The 10848-nt window shown below is 31.1% G+C and overlaps 1 pseudogene; it reads left to right on the top strand.

Moving 5' to 3' along the window:
• Positions 1–2021: 2021 nt before the first annotated feature.
• The window catches only part of LOC149528731 (UDP-glycosyltransferase 73C4-like), a 47594-nt pseudogene continuing 38767 nt past the window's right edge, over positions 2022–10848 (top strand).

The following is a 10848-nucleotide window of genomic DNA, read 5'->3' as shown; positions in this document are numbered from 1 at the left end:
CCTCCAACACTTGGAATTTGTAACATATCTTGTAATGAAATAAGTGGAATCTTACGAGATTCATTCATATTACCTGACCAAAGGAAACCCTTAATCAATTTTTGAATTGTAAGTAACACTTTAGGTGGGATCTTGAGGATAGAAATGAAATAATTAGGAATTGTAGCTAGAACTGATTTGATCAACAAAATTCTTCTCACCAGTGACAACCATCTAACTTTCCAAGATGCAATTCTACTCTAAATATGCTGAATAATCGAAGACTAATACAAAGATCTATTTGAACCCATGAAGAAAGGAATACCCAAATATACTAAGGGAAGAAAGTCTTCTGAAAAACCCAAGATCAGTCTAACTTTTTTAGAAATTATTTTCTTAGTATTGAATAAATAAATCTTGGATTTCTGAGCATTAATAGCTTGACCAGACACAGCTAAGTAGAGATCAAGGGTATAAAGAATATGGCGAGCTTCTTGGACATTTGACAATCCAAACAAAAGAGTTTCATCCGCAAAAAGAGAATGTGTAATAGATATGTCTGTACCTAAAATAACAGCTCCTTTCCATTTATGCAACACATGTTGGTGTGAAATGGCCCTACTAAATGCTTCAGCCATAGTAATAAATAAGGCTGGGGATAAAGGATCCCCTTGTCTAATCCCTTGTGTAGAAGGAAAAAAACCCACAAGCTTACCATTAATGATCAATGAAAACCAAGCTCCCAAAATACATGCCTTAATCCATTTGCACCAAGTTTTTGAAAAACCCATTTTATCAAGAACTTGAAGCAAAAATTTCTAGTAAACTCTATTATAAGCTTTCATCATATCTAGTTTAATAACAAAGTTTGAAGAATTGCTTGAATTAATAGAGTGGAGAACTTCATGAGCCACAAGAGCCCTTTCCATGGTTTCTCTTCCTGAGACAAATCCACCTTGTTCTGGAGAAATAATACATGGAATAAGATGTTGAATCCTAAGATATATGGCTTTAGTGATAATCTAATAGGATAAATTGCATAAAGAAATTGGTCGAAAATCTACAAAAGTTTGGGGATCCTTAATTTTTGAAATAATGGAAATATTGGTAGTGTTAAAATATTTCAGCATATGTTTAGATCTTCTAGATTCTTCAATAGCTACCAATAAATCCCATCCAATTATATTCCAGCAACTTTGGTAGAATAATGCAATAAAATCATCTAGACCTGGGGCTTTGTTAGGTGGAAATGAAAATACAACCTTTCGAATTTCTTGAATAGTGAAGGGAGCCATCAGAATATCATTGTCTTGTTTAGTAGTCAATTTTGGAATAGAGTCAAGAAGTTCATCCACTTGTGATATAGAAGGATTAGGCAAAATGTCAGGCACAAGAAGGTTTTAAAAAAATTTGACACCTTCATTTCTGATAAGATTTTCATTGGAAAGGAGATCACCAGAGGTAGCATCTTTGATATGGAATATTGTACTATTAATTCTTTTTTGCTTACCTAAAGTATGGAAAAACTTTGTATTTTTGTCTCCATCCTAGAGCCATAATTCTTGAGATTTTTCTTTCCATTACATCTCTTCTTTAGCACACAGGTCCTCCCATTATGATTGTAGATTCTTTTGAGAAGAATATGTTTCTTCACTCATTCCCTACTAGATGATCTGATTATATACTTCTTCTAACTGTTCCTTGACTTTTGCCTTTTGGTGGAACACATTTTTGAAAACCTTTTGATTCTAGATTCTAATTTGGGATTTGAGACATTTTAGCTGCATAGCAAACTGATGCATTTTAAGACCTTCCATAGGAACTTCATTCCACCGCTTTTAGATTCTATGTAGAAATTTTGGATGCCTGAGCCACATACTTTCAAATTTGAATGAAGAATGAAAGTGTTGTTCCGAACATTTGTTATTGCAAATGAGGCTTAAAGATATAGGAAAATGATCAGATCCTGGCAATGTAAGGATTTTTGAGAAAATATCTAAGCAACTCAACTTCTAGTCATTTGATAAGAGAAATCTGTCTAGATGAGTAGCAATATTAGCAAATCCATATCTCTTATTAGTCCAGGTAAATGAGCCATTATTTGGGTGAACATCCATCAGATTGTTATTATCCACAAAAGCATTAAAATCTTGTATTGTTTTAGGGGGGTGGATAATACCTCTAGTTTTCTCGGATTGAGATAGTAAAGCATTAAAATCACCTCCAATAACCACTTGCAGATGCTCTTGCATTTGAAGAGAGCATGTGATAGAATCCCATAAACATGCTTTATCCTTAGATGAAGCAGGTCCATATACATTAATCAGGATAAAAGATATGTCAAATGCAGTTATATGTAGCATCTGCCAATTGTTTTGTTGTTGGAGGAGCTATGAATTAGCTGTAAGAGGATTCCAAAGAACTGCTAAACCTCCAGAAGCACCCAATCCTTGCATATGATAAGAATTCCATTTTTTCCAACTAGCGACTGTTTTATCAAAGTTATGTTGGGACAATTTAGTTTCCTACAATAAAGTAATATCTGCCTGCAAAGAATCAATAACTTCTTTGATTCTTTGCCTCTTGTCAGAGGCATTTAAACCTCTAACATTCCAAAAAATGATTTTCATTGGAGACAAGGAGAACACCTAGTTCTCCTTGTCGATCTTTTAATAACAGTAAAAGCTATTGTCCAATGTTGTTTGAATACCTGCAGCAATTTCTGTTCTTATCTTGGAACCCTTTGGTCTATCTCGCGCCTTGGGTGTTTTAGCAGTAGGAGGTATTGTTTTAGCCTTCAGTGTTTTAGCAGTAGCAGTAAAACCCCAAAAGTTATTGCATCAAAATAATCATTAAAGTACCACAGACAAACAATTTTGTAACACACCCAACACCCCCAACACAAAAATATTTGTGGCATAGGAGATCAATCGCTGCATGGAAGGAAGCGACGTAATTTTCAACACGTTTTACGAGCTGGACTCGCTGGGAATTGATCATATCAAGAGCATAACAAAGAGACATGTTTGGAGCGTTGGGCCTATTCTGACCAAGAAGATTTTTGAAGCAGAGAGAGTCAAACGCGCGATCCGTAACAGTCGAGGAAAGCCCGCAGATATCAGCGAGGCAAAGTGCATGCAATGGCTAGACAACCAAAACCTAAATTCAGTAGTACTTGTGTGCTTTGGGAGCCAATCGTTTCTGAACAAACAACAGACAGAGGTGCTCGAAAAGGGGCTAGAAGCGAGCAAGCAAGCATTCATATGGGCTCTCAAACGCCTTCCTGATGTAGCCCTCCTAGATGGGTTCGAGGAGCGGACAAAGGAGAGAGGGCTGGTCATATGGGGCTGGGCTCCGCAGCTCTGATCCTCTCTCATCCTTCCACCATCGCATTTTTAAGCCACTGCGGATAGAATTCCACGCTTGAGAGCATAAGCCTAGGTGTCCCAATGATCACATAGCCAATGTTTGCAGAGCAACCATTTAACAATCAGCTTCTTGGTAGCGCATTTGGGCATTGCAGAACAAATTTATTCCCACATGGTTGGTGTGGTAGTTGAGCATGCTGTGAAGAGAGCGGTTATAAAGTTGTTGCTGGAAGAGGAGGTGAATGGCTCGGGAGCTACGCAAAATGGCAAAAATGGTAGTTGAGGCGGGGTTTCTTCTCATGCAAACTGGGAGGCTTTTAGGGTTCGTTTGGTTGCAGGAATAAGAATACATATTCTAGATTTGTTAATCCGGGAATATAAATTGAACATATATATTTTTTGTTTGGTTCAATGGAGAATATGTTTAGTCATGTTTGGTTGTGTAAAACTGAAATAGGAATAAGATTATTTCTTATATTTTTATTTAATATTTTTTCCCTTAACATTTTATTGAGTTTTTATTTTATTTTCGAAAAAGGTTATTTATTTTATTTTTCATTTAATGGTGTGAAGTCAAATTATTAGTTTTTTTAAAATAAAAAATTACACACAATCATGAACAATTATACACAGTAAGATTGTCATCAAACTAGTATAATTTATTTATTTTATTATTTAATATGATTTTGTTAAAAATATATCTTGTTTAAATGTATATTTACTAACTCCAAAAATAAAAACTACATTAATTTATAAATTGTTATGACATTACAAAAAGTTTGCCAAATATTTATATACAAAACTCATAAAACTTGTCACAAGGTTCTATCTCTATTAATTGTCACATAAGGTTCCAACATACAACAACAATAATTACACATAGAAGGTAGTGTAAAAAGATTATTTCAGCCTTCGTGCCTTACATGTTTCTCACTCATCATTTCCTTCACCATGTATTTTAGATTTGGTTGAAGCAATGTCAATCCTAGCCATGTCTTGTGCTTTACACATTTTGAACTCATTTCCTCCATCACATATTTTGACTTTGGCCATTGAAGCAATTACAACCCCGGCCGCATCTCATTCCTTCCACATTTTGCACTCATTTCCTTCATCATGGGCAATTGTAGAATGGACAACATCAAATCACTTAAAATGTCCACAACCATGGTTCCCCTATAATATAAATCTACATTAGTTAATGTTGAAGATATTACATGTCACTAATTTGAAACCTACTATATATAACATTTCATTAATAATCTTAATTTTATCAGGGCAATACCAAAACTAGTGCCTAGGATTTTTCTTCGTGTGTGACACTTTTGAAGGGCACGAACCAACACCATATGGACAATTATGAATAGACACATCTCTCAGAGCCATGAATATTGTATCAATAAATAATGCACCATGAAAACTTATTAGAATGACATGCAAGAATGAATCTTGTATCAATAAAGAATGGATCTTGTATAATACAAAAAAGATTTGGAATATATTATACCACTAACCAATTTAGTAGAAATCCATTTCAATAATTAAACAAATGGTTTCATTTACTCGCTTGGAACAACTTCATTGAATGTTACAACCATGCCTATTCATTAAATTATTGTCTATATGAACATGAAATTACTATGCCATTGACTATTTCTATTGATGAGATGTCTTATTGGAGGTATAATTATAGTCACAACAGGGTCATTTCCTAGTTTTGGAGCACCCTCCTAAACACATGATATTCAAAACCCAATTGTTTTGAAGCACCCTCCTAAACACATGCATCAGATGAAAGACTATATGGCTCATCTTTCCCCAATATGATAATTATGTGAAGATTATCTCATAATATAAAATGTTCCAAACTAAAATTTACATAGCAAAACATGCATGAAAACTCAAATGAATATAACTAGTCCGATAAAACTATTTAGAAAATTTAACAAAACAATAAATTTAAATCATTTGATCATTTAAAGAAACAAGTTTCCAAGTTCATCATGACTATTACCTCCTTACTCATTCCTTGTATACTCAAATTTGAACAAGAAACAATAGTGCAAGAAGAATATACTCAAAACACAAATAAGATAGAAGCATCTGAACAAAACATATCAAACTTGAATGAGAATAATTCAAATCGATTGCTAACAATTAAAACATGAAATCTTGCTTGAACATCAAAAAGCATTACCAAACTGTGCTAGCTAAATAAAATAACAAGCTACTCTAGCTACATATGTTGTCAAACTTCAGTGTAATGTCCCCACTATTAGGGTTGACTTGAAATACTAATACCTTCAAAACAAATGTTAGGTTTAAATATTAATAATTATAGATATACTATCCTTTCCATAGTTTTGGCCATTATCTCATTCTCATCTAGCCATTAATACAAGGTTACATACGAGGATCTCACTTCTTGCACTGGCACTGTAACATTCCATCATTCCCCATCTTAGCCATTTTTATAAACCTGACTCCTAACTCTATACTGGCACGAAGCCATTTATATAAGTGAGCAATGTACTTATACTAGCACTATGGGTTCTTAATCATTTTGTAAGAAATATATGTACTAAATAATTAATTAACTTATATTCATAAATATCACTTCTTAAGCCAATACCAATTCCTTATCAATTTCTTGTATTTATTACATACAATTATCTAGATAAAAATGGAAATAATAATAATATCCCTTGTATATAATAATAATAATAAAGCTCTTAATAGCTTTTCCCTATCAATAAACCATATTATTATTATTTAATATCACACACCATAAAAAAATAGTCTTTTCCTTACTAAATAAAAGATATTCCTTTAATATCATGTACCTTATAAATATTGCTCCATATAATTTTGGGTCTAGTATTTAGTGGCTATGGATGGGGATTCATATTAAACATTATTATTTGTTTTACCTTGTTTTATCTCTCCTACATGGTTGGTGATGGATTTGAGGTTTATTAATAATAGTCTCCCTTTTTATACCTTCTTCGGAATTCCACCTTGGAAATATGTGTTGCCACCCACCATTTAGACTATGTGTCATTTAAGTATCCTTTGCCTAGTGCTTTTTTCATAAATAGTTTTATATGTTATCCTTCTATCTCTGTGGTTTTTCCAATTTGTATTTTCCACATTTGTATGTATCATGGTCAAGTGACGCGTCCAAGTGACTATTCAATCATATTAACTATTCACTATTTTTTAGTTATTTACTATATGATTAATATACTTATTTATAATTGATTTAGGCATTAGTTATTTTATAATGATTATCAATTTAATATTAGTTATATTATCTCAAATTATTATTTATGTTTATTGAATATCTAAATTATATATGTATTGAACAATTATTAATATGTTCGACAAAATATTAAATACCATCAATACATATAATAAATTAAAATTATATATTTATTCAATTCCATTATCATAGTTATCTAATTAATTATATATTAAATTTCTATTATATAATATATATTTATAAATAGGTTGACAATATCTTCATTTATTTATATTTAATCATTATTATCTAATGATAAAAGAGGGATATTACCATCCTACCCTCCTAAAATTGCTTTTCCTCAAGCAATCACAAAATTCATTTGGTTTGTTAAATTGAATGCTTAGTTCTTATTACTTGTTTTTTTCTGAAATTTAATTCCTCATTTTGACTTTAATAATATTATTAAGAGTTGAAGGATTATGTAAATTAAATTCTATGAGTGAATCCACCTTGGTTGTTTATATACTAATCAAATTGTTAAATATAAGATCAATCATGATTTGATTAAGCATAATGGTGATCAATTTATCAATTAGTTATGTTTGATGACTAAATAGTAGAAAGTGATAAATTATAGAGTGATTGATAGATTTCATAATATCAAAGTCAATGAGTTTCCAAATAATTCAAAGCATAATTTGGCTAATACCTTAATAACCAAAAGATATGGTTTGATTGATCTTTTAAAGTTTCAACAACATTTTTGTTGTAATAAATAACTCATGTAATAGTCCTTTTGAGGATCATTTAGATTTACTAATTAGCATATTGAGCTTAATTATTTTATTTTTCTTATACGACTTCTTTAGAGTATGGAAATTTCCTTGTCGCAGGGTGTTAGATACTCATCTAGGAATATGTTCCCTCAAGGCATTGGGACTACATGTTCATGCCCATCTTGGACTCTTTCCTCAGGGATTTTGGAATCATGTTGCTACCTATCTTGGACTCTTTCCTCAAGGCATTTGAAACCATGTCCTCATCCATCTTGGAATCTTCCCTCAAGGCATTGGAACCCATGCCCTTACCTATCTTGGAATCTAACTATCTTGAACAGATTTAGTTTGCCTCTCCCACCTTGACAATAAGCCGCATCTATTCAATAGTTTGATCTTTTGATTGAAAATTTTGTAATTTTATTCACCTACATGATGGCAAGATCATGCTCTGATACCACTATAATATCCTCACTATTATGGTTTATTTGAAATACTGATACCTTCAAAATAAATGTTAGTTTTAAATATTGACAATTATAGATATACTATCCTTGCCATAGTTCTGGCCATTATCTCATTCTCATCTAGCCATTTATACAAGGTTACATATGAGGATCTCACTTCTTGCACTAGCATTATAAGATTCCATCAATCCCCATCCTAGCCATTTATATAAAGATGACTCCTGACTCTATACTGGCACAAAGCCATTTATATAGGCAAGCAATGCCCTTATACTGACACTATAGGTTCTTAATCATTTTGTAAGGAATTATATATGTATTAAATAATTAATTAACTTATATTCATAAATATCACTTCTTAAACCAATACCACTACCTTAGCAATTTCTTGTATTTATTATATATAATTATCTACATAAAAATGGAAATAATAATAATGTCCCTTATAATAATAATAATAATAATAATAACAGTAGTAATAAAACTCTTAATAGCATTTCCTTATCAATAAAACATATTCTTATTATTTAATATCATGTACCTTATAAATATTGCTCCCTATAATTTTGGGTCTAGTATTTAGTGGCTATGGATGGGGATTCATATTAAACATTATTATTTGTTTTACCTTGTTTTATCTCCCCTGTGTGGCTGGTGATGGATTTGAGGTTTATTAACAATAGTCTCCCTTTTTATACCTTCTTTGGACTTCCACCTTAGAAATACATGTTGCCACCAACCATTTAGATTATGTATCATTTTAAGTATCCTTTGCCTTGCTCTTTTCAAAAATACTTTTATATATTATCCTTATCTCTCTATGCTTTTTCCAATATGTGTTTTCCACAATTATATATATCATGGTTAAGTGGTGCATCCAAGTGTCTATTCAATCATATTAACTATTCACTATTTTTTTTGGTTATTTACTATACAATTAATATCCTTATAATTGATTTAGGCATTAGTCATTTTATAATGATTATCAATTTAATATTAGTTATATTATCTTGAATTATTATTTATGTTTATTGAATATCTAAATTATATGTATTGAACAATTGTTAATAGATTCAACAAAATATTAAATACTATCAATACATATAATAAATTAAAAAATTATATATTTATTTAGTTCCATTATCATAGTTATCTAATTAGTTACGAACTCATAGTTATCTAATCAGTTATAAATACAATTTCTATTATATAATATATTTATAAATAGGTTGACTATGTCTTCATTTATTTATATTTAATTATTATTATCTAATGATAAAAGAGGGATATTACATTCAGCCCCAGGTAAGAGAGAACAAACATGTAAGTAAATTTTGATTTTTGTGCCAAGTAATAATTTACAAAACCTTAAAAAATAGAAAATTCTCTCATTAAATGAATATCCATGAAAAAAAAACATTTGACTGTTTACAATGTTGTAATGCTTAATCAATATCAAGCTTTCTATTTCAATTTTTATAATTAACATTATTATATAGCAAAAAAGAAATTACAATATGACTTAAAGAATGACATTAAAATAATCTTATATACATATACATTAGAATAATTAAAAGATTACAAAAATTGCTTTAAAGAGAACCTTAGCTAGGGAGATTTCATCTTTAAAAACTCTACTTAAGGGTAACCACAAAATTGGTCTATAATTATGGCTATATGCAAGCATATTACATGAAGTGTAAAACAAGCTATAACCCAAAATCAATGTATATGTAACTAGTATGAAGCAAAATAACTGATATCATTGTCCATTAGACAAAATATGAAACATAATGCAATGTTTGAGTAATGTTGAAAAGGCATGTAACATAGATAGAGTTTGATATATCAGTTTGGCATAGAAGTTAAAGAGTGACATTTAGCATAAAAATTTGTTTCAATAAGAATATTATAATTTTCCAAATTCTAACATAATATTCTCTTGCCTTTTAATCCATCTCTAAGAACCAAATAGCTCTTGTTGGTTCATGCATAAAATTGTCAAATGCCATAATTATTGTCTCTTGACTAAGTCTGGAGATCGTTTTGAAGCAAACAAACATAGTTGCAGTATCTTTCTTAGTATTGTCTTTATCAACTTTGATAGTGTGAGGCAGTTTGATTCCCTCCTATATCATATGGATGCTTTTAGATATTACATCCAAGGAAGTGACCATGCTTCCCTTCCTTTTCTTTGTCCTCCTTGTTGTTGGTATTGAATGATTATTTCTAATGGATGTAGTGAATTGATTTGACTAAAGTAAATCTTCATCTAAATCAACAATGACGTTTGTAGGAATATTAAAATCCTCATCATCCATATCAACATCATAAAAAAGGTTAGCATCTTTAGTATCTTGTATTTTTGTAGTTGTGTTTCCTTCCACCATGTTATTCCCAATAATTACTGCTAGATCATTAAAATAGGTGAATGGTTGCCTCCTATACACTTTTGCAATCTTGAATTCACTTCTCTACATGTTGGAAAAATTAAATAAGTAGATATTTTTTAGAAATTAGAATTGGACATGACTTTGAAGAGGACAATACCTTCAAAATTTTGTCCCATATGTTGTCCTTAGTATCCATGCATTGAGTTGTCTCATTACAAGAAAATCAACTTGTATTTCACAACTCTTTCATTATTATACACACAAACTTGCACATTTTAAACTTATTTTTGAAGTTATCTCTTCCAAGATTCAACTTCAACTCTTCATTGAATCTCCTCTTTATCATTGTCCATGCTTCTTTCCAAAAATCTCCTTCACCTTTCCTCCCCAGAGTAACTTTCTCAAAGAGAAAATCTAGAAGTTTTCACTCCATCTCTCTAGTACATACTACTTTTGGACTTCTAAAAACACTACCAATGAGGGTAGCAGTGGGGGTAGAAACAATGGTAGCAATGGGTGGCATATAGACATCCTCATGTGATGTAGAAGCATCTTGGCATGCCTTGAAATCCTACACTTTTGTTCATTCTAGCAGTTTAACAAAGTTCTAGCTATGTTGAT

Source organism: Cupressus sempervirens, chromosome 11, assembly GCF_028749045.1.
Source record: "Cupressus sempervirens isolate cs-2001-9-10 chromosome 11, ASM2874904v1, whole genome shotgun sequence".
Classification (NCBI taxonomy): domain Eukaryota; kingdom Viridiplantae; phylum Streptophyta; class Pinopsida; order Cupressales; family Cupressaceae; genus Cupressus; species Cupressus sempervirens.
This window is presented reverse-complemented; position numbering and strand designations above follow the sequence as displayed.